This window comes from Xenopus tropicalis, chromosome 2 (genome assembly GCF_000004195.4).
Source record: "Xenopus tropicalis strain Nigerian chromosome 2, UCB_Xtro_10.0, whole genome shotgun sequence".
NCBI classification, from domain to species: Eukaryota; Metazoa; Chordata; class Amphibia; order Anura; family Pipidae; genus Xenopus; species Xenopus tropicalis.
In genome coordinates, this window is record NC_030678.2 from 25,310,052 (window position 1) to 25,333,329 (window position 23,278).

Here is a 23,278-nt window from a genome sequence, read left to right on the forward strand (position 1 = left end):
CTGAGCCACGGTAGAACCTCTTGGAAGTTTTTTTTTAGGTTCTTATGGATCAAAAAACTGTACAGGGTATTAAAGGTAAGAGTAAGTTGAAAGCAGTTTGGAAAGGGAGAGCTTACAGTGTAGATGTTGGCACGTTCCATAGGGGCAAACGCTGCTGGGTTTAGGGGGTCCAACTGAGGGGCTGTTTCCCAGGCCGTCACAGAGAAGCCGCCGTAGGTAGAAAGGGTAAGGAAAAGTTTAATGACGCATCAGAAATATGCCTTTTGAGTGTGCAGGCAGCACAGCAGCACCTATGGTAGGTGTGTGGATTCTGTGAGGGTGCTGAGTACGGTTTTCACCTTTTCTGGAGAAAAATACTGGCTTTCCTATGTTTTTAACCTTTTCCCTATCAATAACATTAGCATCAGGGATCATTTTTACCAGCAACCCTAATGCTGGGAGTTATATAATATATGAAGGACCACAGCTTAGGCAGTCTAGGTAGACAAGCATACTCCGTATCATTTGTATTGACCCAGCAATAAAGAAGGACCTAGGGGTAACAAACGTATCCCATTGGGCAGGACATGTTCTCCCGGGTCCAATTCTTACTTTATTTAATAGAAAATTAAGAAACATGCCCATTATCTGTAATATCATGTGATGTGTGCTTTTTTTTTTTACTTTTTAAAACTGACAGTCCTACTTAGTCGCCAGTGTAGTCTCAGCCCATTGGTTCATACCCGCAAGCGTTTTGTGGCCGATATTAAAAATCCAACTGTATTTGACTCAGCAGTCCTGCAGCTGGTACCGCTTTCACTGGTTAATCTTTCAGGCTTGACAATTTGACTTTAATTATAGGCAAGGCATTAAAAGAAAAACCAATTTCAGGGCCGTTGCCCCCTCCAGCCCAGTATTGGCTTGTGCAGTAGGGTGGATTAGGTGTGCAGTGGATCGTATTCCTTTGGGCATTCACATTAGTGTTATAATCCCATAATCAACCTTAATTACCTACTTAAAACGATGGAAAGAAAGGTAATGGGTATTCATTCTCTCTCTCTGAGCATTGTGCTTTGTTGTGGACTTAAGACCAGCTCTGACCTGTTTTGGGGTCACCCAAATGGTTTAGTGGCCCGAGCGGATCTCATTAGACCTGGTGCTGAATTGGGATATAACTACAGTGGAAATGGAGGCTGCGGCTGGTTTGAAATATTTCTGGCATTAGGTCAAAGGATACTTTTCTTTCTCTTCCATGTGTTTAAGATTAGCCTGATTATTACAGTAGATCAGCTTCAGTCAGGAGAGGCTGCTGGCATTCCTTCCGACCATGTAAAGTAGCCTTGGATGGTTAGTGCTTCTGGGGAGCAGGGCAAATCTGCCCCATTATTTAGGGGCCGTGCACCCTAAGGCCAAGAGCTGTGTTTAACAACACATAAAGAGAGAGTTATTTAATATTCTTTTGCTTATATAGCCCCAACATTTTCTGCAATCTAAGGTACCCGTCACATTCACACATTCTATGGTCAGTTATAAGTCTAGGAAACTAGAGGCCTCTACACACACTCCTATTGCTGCTATCCCACTGACACAGTCCCTTCCCAGAGGCTATTATCCCAATGCTACTATAGGCACCATCTCTCCCTACTATACCTGCTATCCCACTGACAGTCCCTTCCCAGAGGCTATTATCCCACTGCTACTATAGGCACCATCTCTCCCTACTATACCTGCTATCCCACAGCCATGATCCCTTCCCAGAGGCTATTATCCCCCACTGCTACTATAGGCACCATCTCTCCCTACTATACCTGCTATCCCACAGCCCCAGTCCCTTCCCAGAGGCTATTATCCCCCCACTGCTACTATAGGCACCATCTCTCCCTACTATTCCTGCTATCCCACAGCCCCAGTCCCTTCCCAGAGGCTATTATCCCCCACTGCTACTATAGGCACCATCTCTCCCTACTATACCTGCTATCCCACAGCCACAGTCCCTTCCCAGAGGCTATTATCCCCACTGCTACTATAGGCACCATCTCTCCCTACTATACCCGCTATCCCACAGCCCCAGTCCCTTCCCAGAGGCTATTATCCCCCCACTGCTACTATAGGTACCATCTCTCCCTACTATACCTGCTATCCCACAGCCCCAGTCCCTTCCCAGAGGCTATTATCCCACTGCTACTATAGGCACCATCTCTCCCTACTATACCTGCTATCCCACAACCCCAGTCCCTTCCCAGAGGCTATTATCCCACTGCTACTATAGGCACCATCTCTCCCTACTATACCTGCTATCCCACAGCCTAGTCCCTTCCCAGAGGCTATTATCCCCCACTGCATTTATAAGCCACATCTCTCCCTACTTTCCCACTCCCTGCCCACAGTACTACCAAACATTATTAAGCATTCTTTCCCTGCAACTGTAGCACTAAGGCCCACACTATTTACAGGGTACTGGGCACTATTAGTTGCTTGCACCCTCCCTCCAAAGCCAGGAATTAGTCAAAACCTTGTTACTAAACAAAGTTGAACTAACAACTTGGATGCATCCAATTGTCATTCCAACAGCAGGGACAGGGCTTGGGGCAACAGGCTATTTCTCTGTAGTGTTTGATGTGGCCTAAGGTTGTAATTAGAGCACAACCTATATACAGGGCCTACAGGAAACCCCCCCACCCCCCCCCCCCACTTAACTCTTAAAAAGAGATAATGCTGCCTGTAGAATGGGTAATCCTGTGTATTGAAACAGGAAAGGATGCACTGAACATTCCAGATACATAATACCCCTGCTTGTTTAGATGGGCTATTGACTATCTTCCCGGATAACAATTGTAAAGGAGATTTTTCCCACTGCATTTGGGGACTTATTAGTCAGTGACTGGATTCTGACAATGCGTACAGTGTAAGACTGGCCCACCGGAACTTGACATCAAGGGCCCTTTATCACAGAAATTTAAGTAATGGCACATGGGACACTGCCCCCCCCCCAGGTCAAATATTTAAATTTCCAACTTTTTAAACTTGCAGGGAGTTTGTATGTTCTCCGCATGTCTGCGTTGGTTTCCTCTGGTTACTCCAGTTTCCTCCCACACTCCCAAAACATACAGGCAGGGTAACTGGGTCCTAATTGGCTCCTACTGTGTATGAATGTGATAGGGATCTTAAGGTGGCCATACATGTTAAAGGAACAGTAACACTAAAAAATGAAAGAGTTTTAAAGTAATAAAAATATAATGCACTGTTGCCCTGCACTGGTAAAACTGGTGTGTTTGCTACAGTAACACTACTATAGTTTATATAAATAAGCTGCTGTGTAGCCACGGGGGCAGCCATTCAAGCTGGAAAAAAGGAGAAAAGGCACAGGTTACATAGCAGATAACAGATAAGTTCTGTAGAATACAATAGTGTTTTATCTGTTATCTGCTATGTGCCTGTGCCTTTTCTCCTTTGAATGGCTGCCTCCATGGCTACATAGCAGCTTATTTATATAAATTATAGTAGACTTTCTGAAGTAAACACACAACTTTTACCAGTGCAGGGCAGCAGCACATTATATTTTAGTTACTTTTATACACTTTCATTTTTTGGTGTTACTGTTCCTTTAAGATCCGCTTGTTTGGCGAGGTCACCAAGCAAGCGAATCTTCTCCCGATATCCCCACCCTGGGGCCAAACAATCAAATTAGAAAGCCAGTAATAGGTGCAGTCGCAATCAACGAGCCAATGCGGTCCCCGATCCGACTAAATTTTTTTATTCTGCCCGATCGATATCTGGCCAATTTCTGGCCAATTTCGTTGTTTGTGCCCCTACACAGTCCTTACAACAGGAGGATAGGAGCAGCTTTAGGCCTGTGGCCCATGGGGGAAATTATTCGCCTGTGGTTAAAACGAAGCTACTGCGGGCGACTAATCTTCCCTAAATGCTTTCCCACTGGAACGCCACGTATGCCTTCCCTGCGGGGATTTAACCATGGGCAACTACTCTCAGAAGGAACCTTCACTCCTACTTATGTACTCTGTAGCATTGGCATAGAATAGATATGAGTATATATATATATGGGGCACATTTACTAATCCACGAACGTCCGAAAAGCGTCCGAATGCATTTTTTTTGTAATGATCGGTATTTTGCGACTTTTTTGCAAAATTTTCGAGCGCTCAATATGAAAAAGTTGCGACAATTCGCGAAAGTCGTAATGGCTATGCAAAAGTCGCGACAATTCACGAAAGTCATAATGGCTATGAAAAAGTCACGACAATTCGCGCAAGTAGTAACGGCTACGAAAAAGTCGCGACGGTGACGAAAAAAATCGCAAAAAATACGAAAAAGCCGCAAAATGTTCGTTTCCAATCCGATTTTTTTCCATTTGGGATTCGGATTCGTGGATTAGTAAATCAGCCCCTTATTGTACAGCGCTGCGGAATATGTTGGCACTTTATAAATAAATGTTAATAATAATAATAATAAATAATTTTCTTATAGGATAAACTGCTGCAGTTTCCTTTTAAATGGCAGATATCCCCCAAGTCTGAAACTAAGTAACATTCTGAGCCCCCCCTTCCCCCAGGTAAATAAATGGGTGTTTATTGAGTGAATGGGTAACTGAAGATTGCACTCATGTGCTGGAATGTGAATGCAAATTAAACAAGCTCAGAAGAAATAAATAACTTGTTCTTTAGTCTTCCTTTTGTTCCTTGGCTAATTTACTGCCGGGGATTAGCTTTAAATGACTGGATCACCCTCTGTGGCAAAAGTTTATTTACATGTTTAAAGGCAATTGTCAGGATGATCTATGGAGGAAGGAAAGGTTAGAAGAGAGATGGAAGACTTTGGGGGCCATTAGTTACTGTTTGAGCTGAGTTTTACTAGTCACTGAATGTTATCAAGGACCCAGATTAGAGATAGGCTCAAGCCAATAGGTTCACAGATAACATCCGACAAGCGGGAAGGAGCTCAAGTCTCTCGGGGCTGGATCCTCTCACCTGTTAAAAAGCTGATCTCAGCATTACCTGCCTGTGTAGAAAGCTAAACATAAAACCAGCGGAACAGTTAACTGTGGCAACTGAAGCAGGGAAATGATACACCACACCCAAGTGCTTCAGATCCACCAGGCTAACTTTCAGGGGTTCAAATTGCATGGGATATATATATATATATACATACACAGGTATGGGATCCCTTATCTAGAAACCCGTTATCCGGAAAGTTCCAAATTATTGAAAGGCCTGCTCCCATAGACTCCATTATAAGCATATATATATATATATATATATATATATATATATATATATATATATATATGAATAGGGGTGTAGTGGCTCTAAGCTATGCTTTTTATACCTTTATATTTCTAGGTATTTATATATATATATACCTAGAAAGATAAGGGTATAAAAGGCATAGCTTAGAGCCATTACGCCCCTATTCATATATATATATATTGGGAATAATGTACCCCCTATTGTAAAATATAAAGATATCAAAAGTCAGTGGTAAGGTACATTATTTTTTTTATAGCAAACATGATGTCAAACATGATACAAAACAAATGACCAATTAGTCAATATGACATCATTAAGCACCATTTATAAGCATATAATTTGCTGGACATTCATGGCTTGTGTATTATATTATTCTATTACTAGATGTACATGTATCTCTGTATACAGGGGCTTAGTTTCAGTACTTTGCATACTTTGTACAAACCATGTAACAAAATGTGTCTCTTTTTTATCAAATGTAGACATTTTTTCTTCAGTGTGCGCAACATTAGGTTTTAATGTTCTCTTAAAGCTATATAATGGAGTACTGAGGTAATGTCTATAGTATATTATGTATATAAATATATATATATATATATATATATATATATATATATATATATATATATAGTATGGTGGGGTATAGGGGTGTGATGTAGTTGCAATGATTTGCAGATATTTTTTTCTCCAAGACCCCTGAACGGGATTGAAAATATATTAGGACCCTATTAGTTATGGGCTGTCCAAGAGGAGGCTAGCAGGACCTCCAAGAGATTTTAGTGGCCCACACACTGCTTAAGAACATCACTGACCTCTTTTATGGATGCTATGTCTTTGTACATTAAAGGGGAACTCCAAAGACAAGCTTTTTGAAAAGAAAACATAATTTAAAGCAACTTTGCAATATACATCAATTAAAAGATATACAGCCTTTTCATGGTTTTTAATGTAATAATATGGTTTGGAACAGTTCCCTAAGTCCCGCCCCCTGTAGTAGTTGATTGTCCTCAGCCTGCCTTCAGCCTGCATCCTCCCAATCCCACAATTCCCTGCCCACATTACCTAAAAGGAAAGGAACATCACTGTGCAATGCATGGTGGGTTATGTAGTTCCTGCACACTGTCTGTAAGCTGTGGAGAAGTTGTTACAAACTGTATCATCAGTGTTTTAGTCCCTTCTATGCCAGGATTTCAAATGATGCAGAAAGAGAAGACATGTTTTACAGCTGGATTTCAGCATATACATTTTATTCATACTTTTTGAAGGAACAGATTACAGTGATAGGTTTATTAGGGGTTTCTGTGTTGTGTGGGGATCTTTAACAAATTTTGGTTTGAAAGCCCAAGTTCCCCTTTAATTTCAGCGCCGCTGTTTGGAAATCTCTAGTTAATAATAATATAGTTAAGAATAGCAGGGGCTTTGTGGCTCGAGCTGGTCACCGTCAGCAGCAATCATTTTATAGGCTTTATTTTACTTTATTGTGAATGTTATTTGCTGGAGACACATGGAGCAAGATGTTCTGGCATGGCATTTGTTTCTTTGGCTATCACTCTGTGCGGGAGACTTACGGACGACTTTGCCAAGTGATTGATATGCGATCCGCTCTTATCAGAGTTGGCTCCAGCCTGAAAATCCTGTTGGCTGATGACCCTCGCTGGTATTTGGAGAAGATCCTCAGCTGACAGGAAAGGACCTTAATGGCTTGGGTCAGGCCAGGAACTATTTAATGCAGTCTATACACCTTCCTGTATCTCCTAACAAATGTATCCACCATACATATATATATATAATCCACAAAATTTACTTCCAATGAACAACCTTGTATAAGATCATTTCTGCTACAGTACACAGATTTTGAACTACTGCTACCAGCATTCTAATGAATGAACACTGCCGAGGGGGTTCTGGAAGTTCTAGTTTGGCAGCACCTGGGGCGATGACATTTATGATTCCATAGCGGGTGTCACCAGTGACAAAATCACAGGCAATTTCCTGCACCATTCCTATTTATATTCACTTCAGTAAAAGCCTACACTTTTGCTTACGGTAAAATTTGCAGTTTAAACCGAAGTTTCGCCGCAGAGCACGGAGCTGCCGTAGACGTATTATATATAATATTATTATTAACATGTATTTATAAAGAACACATATTTATAAAGCGCCAACATATTACGCAGCCCTGTACAATAGACATACATAATAACCGATACAAGTGGTGAAGGGGGCCCTGCCTAAAAGAACTTCTATAAGGGTAGGGGGTTGAGAGACACAAGGGGGCCCATTCATTAAACCACAAATTTTTATTTTGAGAAAAAATCATATTTTTTCTAATTTATAAAACTTTTCCACGATAATATTGTTAAAATTCCACTACTTTTACGTTAACTTCCACAAAAAAGTTGTATTTTTTGCAAAGACTACGACCATTTCGGAATTCATTTAAGCTTCGGTATCGTGACTATCTTTTGGCCAGGTTGGATCTGTAAGTGCCATTGAGTCCTATGGAAGGCTTGAATGCGAGTGTGTGAGGAGGGAATGGGAGAGGAGTAGTAGAGCAGTTCAGTAGAGGAGCATAACAAGTGGGTTGGTTGGTACCTAGAGATAAGATCAGAGATGTAGGGTAGACTTCTAACTGTACATCAGCTCCCTGTCATACCTGCTAATTGTCCTGTTTTTCTGGGGAATTTAAGCCTTGATCTGCTGTGGTCCCATTTACTTATACCCAAATACACCCCCAATGTTACATTCTGAAAAACACCACCGCTTTTTTGGTGTTTGCAGTTTGAGTTTATTTCAGTTAACAGAGCAGAATGGCTTTGTGCCTATATTCGCAGTAGTGGAAAAGCATGCAGCTGATGTTTAAACAGCCATGTACACCAGTATGATGGAAGCACGGCATTGTGGGTATGTGGCTTAAATTTAGTGTATAGACTTCCCTTAAGATGGCCATACACAGGCCGATTATAGCTGCCGATATCAGTCCCTTTGACCAACTTAGCAGCTTATCAGCCCGTGTATGGGCACTTACGACGGGCCTGCCCGACCAATATCTGGCCTGAAATCGGGCAGATATTGATCAGGCAGGTTCAAAAATTTAATCGGCTCATTGACTGCGCCTATATCCGATGCTCTAATTCGATTGTTTGGCCCCAGGGCCAAATGACCGAATTAGCCTGAATTAGGCCATAGGTGAGTGGATCTTAGTGTGTATGGCCACCTTTACCTGCATGCTTGCAATTAGACCTCTGTGGGCATATTGCCTCTGCTGAGTTCTTTGGCTTATCATTTAGGTACAGAATGATGTTCATAAATAGGTCATTATTTCCTTTTAAACACAAGGCATGAGAGCTGCCCAGTTACCGAGACATTTGTGCTCCCCATATATATATATATATATATATATATACTGTATATGTAATGCGTGCACCTCATTGTGGTAGTTTGTTTTTATAGTGAGCGGCATAAACCCCTCGAGTGTCGGGAGTGCTGTGTAGCGCATTAATGTGCAATGCTTTGCAGGCCACTCAGCACTCGAGGGATTATATGTAGAGTTGCGCTGCTTATTTTCCACTTTCAATGCCATTCATTTATATGGGAGGTTGAAGGACACATAAGAAAAACATTTTTCTTGTGCAGCTGGAATTGTGAGATGGCGTGGCGTAGATTCAGGAATGCAGCCGACTTCCTGGTACAGGTATTGTGTGAATTTACAGGGCACTTGGCTATTTGCAACAGGTTTTCTTCTTAAAGGAAAACTAAGATCAAAATAATGAAGTTAAATATTGGTTTGGAAAACACTTTGCAGTTTGTTTTGTAGCGTTGTAAAAATGTGCAACATAATTTAAAAAAAGGAAGCTGCTTGGGCGTGGCCTTGTTAAGCACACATCGCTTGTGGCTAACATGACCTCCAAGCTAATTATAAGATTTGCTCGTTTGGCAAGATTGCCAAATGAGCAGATCTTTCCTGGATATGCCTACCTAAGGTGGACGACATAGGGCTAATTTGTTTGGCCCTAGTAGATAGGAGCGGTCAGAGCAAGGACCATATCAATGATCCAATGTGGTCCTAATGCAACTAAAAAAATCAAACCTGCCTGTTCTACACCTGCCTGATTGTTGCCCAGATATCAGTTGGGTAGGGTTATTTGGGGTCCCCATACACAGGCAGATAAGCTGCCAAACCGGTCTAAAGGACTCAAAATGGCAACTTAATTCTGCTTGTGACTGAAAAGTAACAGCTATGGGTGGGAGGTCAAGTGGGTTGGACCTCCCTATTTCCTTATTCGTATTTCCCATGTGAATTGCTTGGGCACCATTTACTTGTCAGCTTTATGAAAACAGCAAATGTGTTGCTATGGGTTACTAGACTAGGCAAACTTTAGATCTTTGATTACATTATCCCTTGTGTTGCAGAGCTGAACACAGCCAGCCAGTTGGTTGGCCAGACAAGAGTATTATTAAGAGAGGGGTGTCTAGGTACAGGTACCCATGCCAGGTCCCTCTATTGCCTACCACAGATGCAAATCGTTTTCCAGCCCATTAATTGGTCAATATATTGGACCATTAAGAAATTTCCTGTATTGTAAGTAAATTGACTTCATTGTAAGGGTAAGTGTAGGAATTCTTACTTGGCGTTGTTGTGCTTATGTTGCCCTGGGCGTTGGATATTTGCATTTGTTTTGGATTTGCATTAATGATGCCATTATGAAACAATATTAGAGCCAGCCAATTGGTGATCTCCGATGTTTATTCTGTTATTATATGTTTTGTTAGGCAGAAACTAAAATGCCCCCAAATCAGCAAACATGATATTTATTTATTCCTGTGGAAATGCTGAGGTTATGGACGCTCCATCTGTATATCTTTTTGCCGTAATGGCTTGCAGATGTGCCGACTGTTGTTCTTGGCATGCCCGTGACCTCTTCCATATCTATAATTGCACCAATATTGTCCAATATTTATAAAATCGCAGATCTTGAGGCCTTTGAAATATTCATTGGGTTAGTTTTCTTAGTGTCAGCGTGTGTCCATTCTGAATGAACGGGTTTGTTGATAGATTAATGACTGAGTATTCCCAAAAATATACCAATCAACACTTCACACTTGCATTTTTAAATGCCTCGGAGATAAACTGACGAATATCTTTGCAAATTCCCCGGGTCGTATCTGCGTTCAGATGACATTTTGACAGGTGGTTCAGCAAACAGACCACCCCTTTCCAGTTTCAATGAATGGTTCAAGGATAGGGACAAGATATAGTTACAAATTAATGAACACGAGGGACAGATGAATAGGGATTTGTTATTCACCAACTGGGTATAAAGACATGGAGCAACTGTGGGGCCAGACAAGAGTCCCTTCCACTTAATTCCTAACTATCAACAACTTTTTAGCAAGTGTTCATTTCCTAAATCTCCGACAACTTAGCTGACAAAAATCTGACAACTAAGCCCCCTAGACTTAAGGTGGTCAGACTCCTGCAGACTTTTTGGTGTCTGACCAATATCTAGGCTTCCAATTGACTATTGGTCAACTTCTGCTCATTAACGTGGTCAATCCTTAATGGTTGTCCATAGGACCACAGTGTGATGCTATTAGTGGCTTGAGTGCTAAACGAATGGATGAGCCCAATTCAAAACTGTCTGTAGGCTAATTGGGCAAAAAAAGTATTATTAGTTTAGCTAGTGAGCGGTTTAAGCAAATCCCATTTAAGGTTATAGAAGGTGGCACTTATCTGCTGGTTTGCCCCTCATGCCATGTAATTTACAGATATATTTAGGCTACTCTCTCATCTCTTTTTTAATCAGTTGGCAGCCTAGTGTATAGTGATACCCTATGAATCCTTACATAGACTTGGGCCTGAGCTTTTGTTCATTGGCACTGCTCGCTGGCCTTTGGAGAAATGCTTACTGCCGTCTTTACTAGATTGCACCTCAGTCACCACTTAATTGACTGGCCATTACAAAAATAAATTAAAGAATAAAAAAAAAACAAATGAAAAAAAGAGACACCCGTGTGAATAAGCCCTTATAATGCACTGCTGTCCACCCTGAAATGGTATTAACCAGTTGAGGAGTATAAGACGCCAATGATTAAGGTCACACAATATAATTGTTTACACAAAGTCAGTTACCTAAAAGGCAGCCGTTTCTCCGTATGAAGCAAAGCACTGGCTCTAGCTGTCATTTTTTTTGTATTTGCTTGGGACAATGGCCCAGCCACAGAATTTATGTTCTAACTACAACATTTCATCCAATGGCCCCTTCTTGTCTCCCCTCCAAATGCTTCCCAGTGCTTTCCAATTTCTTAATACTCGTATGAGACCTGTTAACCAAAATGCTTGGGACCTGGGGTTTTCTGGATAGGGGATCTTTCTATAATTTGGATCTCCATATCTTAAGGCTACTAAAAAATAAATTTAAACATTAAATAAACCCAATAAGATTGTTTTGACAAGATACTGTTTTGTTATTACAGCGAAAATGGAAATTCGTTTTAAAAAATGTAATTATTTTATTGAAATGGAGTCTATGGGAGATGTCCTTTTCGTTATTTGTAGCTTTCTGCATAACAAGTTTCCAGATAATGGGTCCCATGTGTACCGCCCTTCTATCTACCAGTTTTATGAGATAATACTGGCAAAGTTAGCTATAAAACTATATGACTTTAATGCAATCACCAGTCATCTGTTGTGTGTTACTCCGGAACATGTTGGCTGGACCTGTATTTTTATCCATTCAGCCCTTGTGTCTACAGAGTCGGAACAGCTGGTATTTCCACGATAGTTCTCTGTAACGCTATCTGTTGCTCCTAGGCAAAACTGGCCAAATGTGAGTCTGTCATCGAAGAACAAAATGGAGCAGAAAATGTAAAGGACTGGCTAAGTGTCACTATAGAGAAAAATGAATGTTTCGCGAAGCACTGAAATGAATATGCCGAGTGTGTGTAAAAGAGGAATGTAACTGATTCATAAAAGTGATTAGAACCCAGATGAGAAGTTAAATTATGGGAATGTTAGACACCTGGCCTGCGGCTGAATGATGTTTCGTAAGGATCTAGTTTCCTGTGGGGGCCTGGAGCCCTTATTCACGTGTCTGTCCCATTTAATGTAAAAGCAAAAACGTAAATACATTTTTGTTTAAGATATCATGTGAAATTATTCAGAGAAGCTCGCCCTTTCCTCTGCTTATGTATCTATACAACGCCCCTATAGTACTTTCCCGTAGGATTATGTTATTGTTATTATTATACTTTATATAGTTCCACCATATTCAGAGATTATACATCAGTCCCTGCCCCAGTGGAGCTTACAATCTAAGGCCCCTATCACATTCACACAACATACTACAAATTGTTCTCTTTGTGTTGGGAGCATGATTTAATATGTTCTACAGATTTTTATATGGCAGCAACTTCCACTCTTCTATTTGACATTTCCCCCTAGGCTTCTGGAGGGAGGCAGCATTTAGTGGGAAACGCTGTGAAAAATTGTAAGTTTCAGCTTATCGCTAAGCCCCATTTACTCTACATAACTTTACATAAACTTGCAGTTATTTTATCTGTGCAGGAATCAGTAAGGCAAGGAAAATGTTTTGGTTAGCGACGGAATGTGCCGTACAGTTGATTTACTATAGTGTGCAGTGCAGTTAACAGATTTCAGTCAGAATAGATATGACTTGTGTGCTTTTGGGGGCGGTCAATTTAAATACGGTTTTTACAACGAGATATGGAAGAAAAAGTGTGTTTGCTTTTCAAATAAATGTGCCAAAAAGTCACCATTGGAAACAGAAAGATATTAATGTTTTTCTCTTTATTTATTGAGTTACAAACTCTGTTATTTCAGCCTTGCATAAAACTCCATTGTTCCCAGGGGAATCCTCCTTCTCTTACTTTATCCCATCCGTAGCTTAAAATCCAGCCTGGGGAATGGTCAGCCAAAAACAGCCAGTAGTGGAAAGCTAGTCATAGAATTAGAACCAACAATTGCCCATAGCCTGAAAAGAGAGCCCCATCAATGATATTGGTATTCTTTTTATGCTCAATTGATCAGTCGAGAAGTCCAATCACAAAATAAAGTGTTGTTTTTTTTGATCATAAGTGACTGATTATATATAGTAAATAATGTACCCCCTATGGTAAAATATAAGGATACCCAGGCAAAAGACCAAGTGCTTTTAAACAGGTCATGAAACTCCAATGTACCGTCCAATATCCTTATATTTTATAACAGGGGGTACATTATTTATTATAATACAAATGTTTTAGTGAGTCATGTAGGCTTAAGGTATGGAGATCCAGAATACCCTTGGTCCCGAACATTCTGGATAATGGGTCCTATACCTGTACTGTTTTATTATTACAGAGAAAAAGGAAATCATTTTTAAAAATTTGAATTATTTGCTTATAATGGAGTCTTTGGGAGACGGCCTTTCTGTAATTCGAAACTTCTGGATAATGGGTTTCCGGATAAGGCATCCTATACCTGTATAGTGTAGTGTATATATATATATGGTATAAACATTATCACTATCATCAGTGACTCACTCAGACTGACTTTAAAGCCTCTTTCCACATGACATCTGAACTGTTCATCCAGGAAATATCAGCTTAGTCTTTTACTGCGGCTCAAATTAAAATGAAAGCTTTTAGGCATATTTTTTTTTTTTATTCTTGTCCTGAGCAGCACCAGAAACACTAAAATATTAAGCTGGCGGAAGAGAGGATTGAGAATCATTCTATTACCTTCCAACACAGTCCCAGGCAGTCCCAGGCAGTCCCAGAAAGAAAAAAAAAAAAATCACATTTATTAAAAAATAAAAAATGGTGAAAATGATTTATTTTTTACTTCCCTCTAAGCACGGCTGCGTTTGAAGTGTCTGGTGATATATACAGTGATAACGCCGTATGTATTATTCAGCTACATATAATATTTAAGCTAGGTTGCCTTCCTCTATTAATCTCCTCAGAACATTGTTATGGTGGTGTGTGGAGCCATGTATCACCTTTATCTTTTTGATTGACTCAGCGGCTTTTGCTATGGCGGCGGGAGAGATTCGCACAGGAGCGCAGGAGAGGTTGGGAAACCCAAGAGAGATTCAAAGTCATACTTAGATAACCCATTTGACCAAAACCAGTTTTTCCTCTGCTTATAAATATATTTTTCTGAGATATAATATTGTAGAGCAATAAAACAAAATCAGGATATATGTGCAGGGCTTATTGTAATGGAATATGAATGGGGCTCAGTTTAAGAAAAGAAAAAGAAGCCAGAGGGGAACTACACAGATTTTCACCCCGTTTTCCAACTGTTGGGTGTCAGGCTGTTATTGAATTACAGCCCTCAGCACCCACGGTCAGGCAATATTTTTAGTGTTCCTTCAGGAGGGACCCAAGGGGCAGACCTAGGGCTAGGCGCCAGAAGCAGGTGGATCAGGTACAACTGGCAACGCGCAATAGGCAGCAAAGTTATTGGTGGAAAGGCAGCCGGTGGTGAGAAGCAGCGAGTGAGTGGGGGACACTTGCAGGGCTGCAGAACAAGTGGGTGGGGGGTAGACAGTGAGCTATGACAAATAGTATTGCCTTGGGGGCCAGTACTACTTGGCCTGGGTCTGAGGGTAAAGACACGCTGGGCTACTAGTAGCAGCTACTTTTTCACGGCTATAAAACTCCAGAAAATACCCAGCCATAGACAATACTGAGAATTGCCTCTGCTAAAACACACGTAGAGACAGTTATCAGTAAATGATCAGCATTGTCTATTTTAGTAGCCATGACAAGTAGCTGCTACTAGTAGCTCTGTGTGTCTTCACCCTAAAGGTGGCCATACACGTGGCGATCTGACGATGTTTCGTACGACCATCGGTCGCACGAAACATCGTAAGATCCGCCACACACCATTCAGGGCTGAATCGGCAGGTAAGGAGGTAGAAACAATAGGATTTCTACCTCCTTCTGCTGATTCAGCTCTGAAGGGAGAATTTTGGTCAGGCGCCTTCTATGGCGCCCGATCAAAATTTTCAAACTGGTCCGATCGGCGAGTCGTCCGATATCAGCAGCTTCCTGCGATATCGGTCGACTCGCCTGACCAAAATTAGGAACCAAACCACCTTTAGGAACCAAAGTCTGTTACAAGACAGAATTTAGGGGTGCATCATGGAGTTAAGGAATCAAGGTCTTATCTCTGTCTCTGACCCTAACGGTATGCAGGAGATATAAAAATTTCATTTAGGGCACCCAGGGTCGTACTGGGGGTGAAGGGCCCACCAGGGCTCCCAACCCAGGGGCCCAGCAGGTGCCCCCGCCGGCCGAGTCCCCTAACCCCCCCCAGGGGCCCCCCTGACCCCCCTCGCAGGGCCCCCACCCGACGTCCTCCCCCGAGCGTGCGCAATTTAACGCGTCAGGGGAGGAGCGGTTGGGCAGGAGGAGCACAGGCAGGGGTCGGGTCTGGTCCGCCGGGGCCCCCCCAAGATTCAGCCCAGTCCGACCCTGACGGCACCCACCCAAGATAGTTAGAATATAGGTGTTCTTTAGGGTGAAGATACATAGAACTATTAGTAGCTGCTCTTTGTCATGGCTACTAAAATAGTCAATGCTGATCATTTACTGATATTTATCGCTATGTGTGTTTTAGCAGAGGTAATTCTCAGTATTGTCTACGACAGGGTATTTTCTGGCGTTTAGTAGTTGTGAAAAAGTAGCTGCTACTAGTTGCTCAGTGTGTCTTCACCCTTAGGATGGCAGATACTGATATATGGTTAGATTGGGAAGTCTGGAAAATCATTTTTGGGAGGGGGCAGCAGCAGTATTTAAATATGGTCCTTTTTTTTTTTTACCAGTCTGCATGGCACCCGTGTGATCTAACTGATGGCCCGACTTTGGTGGCCAAATTGGGCAAGAATAGGCTAATTCAATCACATAACAAAAACTCTGATTATTTTTCTATAAATGTTAAAGGAAAAAAGGGGTTAAAAGTGTTTCCAATAGTTTCCCAGCATTTTAGTGTGTTTTTAGTCAAAACACGAATAGATCCGAATCTAAGCCCTGATAAGAGAGACAGATATCCTTATTAAATAAAAATGAAGGCCAAAAGGGATTTATCTCGATTATTTATTCAACAAAGAGATTCAACAATGAATATCCTTGTCAACACTTCATTCAATAACTAGTAGCAGCTCCTATTTCCTGTGACCGGTGAGAAGCTTTTTTACAGTAGGAATTTTGCCTGCACTTCCATATATGCTATTTATTCTCTAAAGACTTTGTTGGAACAACTTGCTGGTCCTGCCACAAAAACTCTTTAAGATGGCGTGAGAAAATAAATTCTCCCCTTCATTTAAAGGGCACAATAAAGCCTCTATAAGGACACAGTCACTCTGTGACTGCAGCAACGACCTTTCCCCTGAAATGCCATAAATTGTTTCTAAATGGGCTACAGCAGGGGTCCCCAACCTTTTTTTACCCATCAGATGTAAAAAGTGTAGGGGAGCCACACAAGCATGAAAAAAGTTTCTGGGTGTTGCCAAATAAGTGCTGTGTATGGCTATTTGGTAGCCTTGCGTAGACTTTCAGCCTGCAGGAGTAATCTACAGTAGTGTCTTTATGCCTCCAAACATGTTGCTTGCGAGCCACAGGTTGGGATCACTGGGCTACAGGGACCTCCGGAGGTTACAGCAAGGATGGTGCAAATAAGCAGTGTCTGGCTTGATAACATTCTAGCTTGATGCTGAGGTAACATCCATTTGCCCTATGCTGTACCTACCAGGCAGATACTCTACAGAAAGCACACAGTTCCTCACTAGAGCAAGCTACATTAGAAAAGACCACACTAGTTAATTGACCACTCATGGTGAGGTCCATGCCATGGTGTTTAGGGCAGGCCGTTTTCCTTGGCCAATTCAAATGGTCTACCATACTTATTACTCCCTTTAATTACAACTTGCCTTCTGTAGAAAAGTTGCTGCTGCAAAATACAACCTGTGATCTAAGCCTACAAGTGAGCATACATGTTAGGATCTGCTATGCCAAACGAGCAGCTCTTCTTCCGATATGCAGTGATCCCCAACCAGTGGCTCAGGGGCAACATGTTGCTCCCCAACCCCTTGGATGTTGCTCTCAGTGCCCCCAAACCAGGGAGTTATTTTTGAATTCCTGACTTGGGGGCAAGTTTAGGTTGAATAAAAACAAGATTTCCTACCAAATAAAGCCCCCTGTAAGCTGATAGTGGGCATAGAGGCCCCTAATAGCCAAGCTTAGCCCTTATTTGGCTCCTCCATGAACTTTTATGGTGCTTGTGTTGCTCTCCAAGTCTTTTTACATTTGACTGTGGCTCACGAGTAAGAAAGGTTGCCCTAGAGGGTATATGGGTCATTGGACAGAGCACTGCATCAGCGAGTGGATGTGATCCATGATCAGATGGAAAATTAAACCTGCCCGATCAAGATCTGCACAATTTTAGGCCAGATATTGATTGGGTAGGCCCACTGGAGGTGCCGATACTCGGATAGATAAGCTATCAAATCGGTCTGAAGGACCCGGATCAGCAGCTGAAATCTAAAGTGCTGTGCAAGTGCATTAGCAATAGCTTTGAGGGTAGTTAATGAAAAGGTTTATTTAGTGTTAGTGTTGGGAATAGCACAGCTATCAAAGGACTAGGAGGTGGTGAGTAGAGTTGTTGTAGAACATAATAGCAATTACTTGTGAAGAGGCAGGATTTATACTTGCAGTGCCAATTGGGACAAAATTGCAAATTAAAGTACGATGAGATGTTAGGAACATGTTTATGCACTTCCTGAAACAATAACAGTGTCTGGACATTCGGGAGCCTTAGTAAGTAATACAATAATGTCTCCTTCCCTAAGAATGAAATCTCTATAATCAATACTGCCCCAGATTAAACTTTACTGCCTTGGTATACAGAGTTTCATGCTAGAACACTAGGAGAGCAGATGATTTTATGGTTTCTTGTTTAAGAACAAGAGAAGAATATCTGCTTGACCTATTAGAAGTAGTAAGAGTCAACTTCCTTTGTGTCAATAAAGCTGGCACCCTGCTGAGATCAAAGGCATTCGCCCTGCCCCCATGCTCGGCTTAGTAAATTGAAGCCAAGGCTCATGGACCCGTGTCGCCAACAGTGAGGTGACACCTTAGCTTCATTGTTCTTTGAAATTACCCAGCTGAAGTCAATTGATATTTTTCAGTGCATTGAAATGGTAATTTATGGTTATTGTCAACCTGAACAAAATCGCTTGGGCTCCCAGTCGCAGCTGTTTGGAACTACAGTTCCCAGTATCCTCAGCTAAAGATGCTTGAAGTTGTAGCCGACCCAACAGGGCCACTTGATCCATGATCAAGTGGCATTTGCATGCAAGTTAGAGATAAAAAAAAAAAAAAAGGTCTCACCATATCATCAATGAGCTCAAGCTGAGGGGTTAAACTACATCTACAAAATCTGTGGGGCAAACACATCACTACTTTACTTGTTAGTGAGATACTTGGCTTTATCTTTGTTCCTGTCATTCAAATGCGTGACTCCTGTCATAGTTGCTTCCCACTGTGCCTAAGGTCAAGTGGCTTTGCCATGGTCACATCTGTCAACAGCATGTCAAATGCCGAAGGGAGCCGGGACTGCTAAAGCATTAAAGCAAGTATCTAAGAGTAACTTGTAGTCTTCCACAGATCATTTCTTAAGTATACAGAGCTGCTTCCGTCAGCTGATATGTTTTTATTGCATGGAAAAGTGAATCAGATAAGTCACGTTCTTGTTCAGAGGAACCCGAAGCTGAGACTTCTTGCTGAACCCATTTGTTGTTGTTTGAGAAGGTTCCATTAGACTGGAGGTGATGGTGGACATGAAAGCAGGGCTGTCAAACCATTCTGTTGGGGACCATGATATTTTTGAAAAGATAATTTAGGTATGGGCCAGAAACCATATAGATGGCACCAAGGACTTCGCTTAGGGCCCCTAGATTTTTGTATATGACACATTAACTTAATGCAGTGCCCTCCCCAGAATATTTGGTTTATCTCATACTACGCAGTAAAAGGTTAACACTGCTCTGTATTCATCAGGCTTAACAATGGTCCTTGTTATTATGGAAGCAAAGGGTAGTGTGAGAACCTTAACCAAAATGCATGTTTTCATTAATCTTTGGATATATTTTTGTATTTTTGGGTTTCGTGGTTCAAGTAATGGCTTCGGAGTATTTATATCTAGTAAGTCCTTCTAAATGTTTGCCTTGCTTCTTAAGGTGGCCACACACGTGGCGATTTGCGATCTTTCATGCAACCATCGGTCGCACGAAAGATCGTTCAATCAGCCACTAACCTTCAGGGCTGAAACGGCAGATAAGGAGGTAGAAACAATAGGATTTCTACCTCCTTCTGGCGATTCAGCCCTGATGGCAGATTTTGCTCAGGCGCCTTCTATGGCACCTGATCAAAATCTTTTAACCTGGCCGATCAGCGAGTTGACCGATATCAGCAGCCTCCTGCGATATCGGTCGATTTGCCAACTTGCCATACACACACCGAATATCGTACGAAACGAGGTTTCATACGATATTATCGGTGCGTGTATGGCCAGCTTTAAGGTGGCCTTACACAGGATGACCTCAGTCAGCAGGTTGTAGGGCAGTCGGGCATTATTCCATCTGTCCATTCATGCTGATTGTAAAATAAGATTGTTCTGCTTGGACAGACTTACAGACAGCAGAATGGTCTGTTGAAACTGCCCTCACCAAGGTTCCATACATGCCTAGACAGTCAGTCAGTATGACCAAAATCAAAGAAACAGCCTTACCAAATCTGGACATGTATGGGCAGCTTAAGGGTAAAAATCCACAGAGAGGTTTAGTCGTCCGCAATAAATGTCTGCTATCATGAGCGACAAACCACTCCGAAAAGGAGCGGATAGGAGTCGACGGAGGAAAACCCTTCACTTTGCTTCGTTTTCCGAAGTCACGCTATTTGCCTGCAGGAGGAAACTTTGCGTGACTTTGGATTACCGAAGAGCTGCGAAGGGCTTTCGACCGGCGACTCCTATTGTTGCCGGTGGAAAGCCTTTTCGGAGAGGTTTACCGCTGTTGTGGGCGACTGAACCGCTCCGTGAGTTCTTACACTTAGTCAGGGATTCCCAACTTGTTGCCGTCTTATATGTTTGTATGATTGTTTTTATTTATATTGTTCTACTTGTAATAACAATACTGTACATTACACAAGAAAAAGAGGCCCCCTGACTTGCAGAGCTTACAGTCTTCTACCAGCTTGTGCAGCATACTGGGACCTGTAGTTATAAGGATTTGAAAAGATACAGAGTTGATAGTCCCTGCCCAAAGGGACATTATACTAACCACTTCTGGAACTAGAAAACAGTGTGTGCTTTGTGTGGCTTTGTTCTTGTTCTTGCTTGGAAAAATAAAGCATCCGTGACACCATTTTTACTAATAACTTGCCCACTGGAGGGCACTGTTTCTAGGCATATAAATAAGGTTTCCTGTTAGAAACAACCTATGCCAAGGTATTAACCACACTGTCCCTTATTTTTATATAATTTTGCCCTAATATTCTTTTGTTGCAGTTAAAAAAACAGAAAACCTTTGACATTCCAACAGCAGTTTCACAACAGTTGGTTCTGCACCATGGGGGTTGTAGTTCAGTAACAGCTGCCTTGCTGCTTTCTGGCTTTTCAGCATGGCATTAACTGTTCTGTTTAATGTGTTTCAGCAGTACAAACACAATGACGCTTGTTGCAACTTGTCTCACCAGTTAAACACATATATATATATAGTGAGAGAGAAAGAGAGGGAAAAAGGGGACATTTGTTGTACACTATTATTTTTACAGGACTTCTCAATATGGAAAGAATTCTTCACATTCTTTGCATTTATTGAAAGTGACTTGCAGAATATAATAGGAAGAAAGGGGAAAGGCACAATACGGCAGATTGTGATACAAAACATTAACATACCTGTTATTTTAGCACGCAGATGAGAATAGCCCCTTATTACTAGTGCAGCAGCCGGTTTGTGTTGTGTTTGTGTTGTATTGTAACCTGCCAGTTGTTATTCCAGTCGGCATTGTGAGAGGCTTGCCTGGGAAATTTCTCAGCTGGCCTCAGGTGTTCCGCTCTTAACCCTTACAGGTGTAGCTATTCGTTTCACCTGCAAAGTGCTTTCCCACACACTTTCAAATGGGTTTAAAAGTTATAAGGAGGATTTTAACCAACATCACTAAACTTGTATGTATGTATGTATGTACAGGTATGGGATCCGTTATCTGGAAACCCGTTATCCAGTAAGGTCTGAATTACGGAAAGGCCATCTCCCATAGACACCATTATAAGCAAATAATTCTAATTTTTGAAAATTATTACCTTTTTCTCAGTAATTATAAAACAGAACCTTGTACTTGATCCCAACTAAGATATAATTACCCCTTATTGGGGGCAGAACAGCCCTATTGGGTTTATTTAATGGTTAAATGATTCCCTTTTCTCTGTAATAATAAAACAGTACCTGTACTTGATCCCAACTAAGATATAATTACCCCTTATTGGGGGCAGAACAGCCCTATTGGGTTTATTTCATGGTTAAATGATTCCCTTTTCTCTGTAATAATAAAACAGTACCTGTACTTGATCCCAACTAAGATATAATTACCCCTTATTGGGGGCAGAACAGTCCTATTGTGTTTATTCAATATTTAAATGACTTTTAGCAGACTTAAGGCATGGAGATCCAAATTACGGAAAGACCCCTTATCTGGAAACCTCAGGTCATTCTGGATAACAGGTCCCATACCTGTATGTTTATCTTTATTTATATAGCGCTACTTATGTACTCAGCGCTGTACAGTAGAATAGATTAATACAAAGAGAAGGTTATTATAATAATAATAGGTAAATACAAAGTATAACAATAAATACAAGATACAGTTGCAATAAATTAAGAGTCAAAGAGACAAGAGGATGGAGGTCCCTGCCCCGTAGAGCTTACACACAAAAAGTTGGTTCACCTTTACGTTAACTTTTCGTATGTTACAGAATGCCCTATTTCTAGAAACTTTGTAATTGGTCTTCATTATTTATTTTGTATAGTTTTTATAATTATTTGCCTTTATCCCTCCGAGGTCACTGGTCCCAGCAGACAGAAAAAACTAGTGCTGTGCAGTTTTATTTCTATTGTTTTTATTACTATTCTTCCTATTCAGTCCTGCACCTATTCATATTCAAGTCTCTCATGCAAATTACTGCCGGGTTGCTAGGGTAAATAAGACTATAGCAACCAGATAGCTGCTGAAACTTGAAAGCAGCCCAGTGTTCCCCCCTGGCAGTTTTCCCCCACTGTCCGGTTTCTCTCTATTCCCGTTCCTCGCCCACGTTGCACGCATAGCGGTATTTTGTGTGTTGAAGCCGGTAGGTATTTTTGGTGTGTATAAAAACCCTTTATTTTAGCATAGGAGGGGTTTCAGAGGCACATATTTATTTATTTATTTATTTCTTAACTTTCCTGCCCGACAATTTTTTTTTCTGGGGAAAGAACACTGCAGCCAAACTAAAAAAAAAAAACCCCCACCAAAAATAAAGATCATTTGCAAATTGTTTTCAGAATATCACTGTCTGCATCATGCTAAAAGTTAATTCAAGGATGAACCACCACTTTATTATTTATAAATTGGCAATGCATTCAAATCAATGCATGGTTGCTAGGGTAATCTGGGCCCTAGCAACCCAATTGCTGAAACTCAAAAACCATAAATAATAAAAAATGAAAAACAATTACATATTATGTCAAAATATTATTCTCAACATCATACTAAAAGTTATTTTAAAGGTGAATAACCAATTTAACTTGTTAATTGGGAACCCGGTCCATAGCCAAAAAGAAGCTCTGGAGATTGAACAGTGATTAAGTCTCGGGGCACTCAGCCTTCCAATGCAGGTGCTGCCACTTTTTGTTTATAAAGTGCAAGGGATTAAAGGTGAGATTATTCAGACGCTCGGCTGGGTGACTTTTACATATTTAACTCGGGGTCCCGCA

The 23,278-nt window shown here is 41.3% G+C and overlaps 1 protein-coding gene and 1 long non-coding RNA gene across 10 annotated transcripts in view; one reads left to right on the plus strand and one right to left on the minus strand.

Moving 5' to 3' along the window:
• The window catches only part of robo1 (roundabout guidance receptor 1), a 665,579-nt gene that overhangs the window by 420,045 nt on the left and 222,256 nt on the right, over window positions 1-23,278 (plus strand).
• Window positions 54-21,328, minus strand: LOC105946601. Its single transcript, XR_001170057.3, has 2 exons — window positions 21,208-21,328; window positions 54-1,395 (listed from the first exon to the last, which is right to left on the minus strand). It is a non-coding gene; the product is annotated as an uncharacterized LOC105946601 (long non-coding RNA).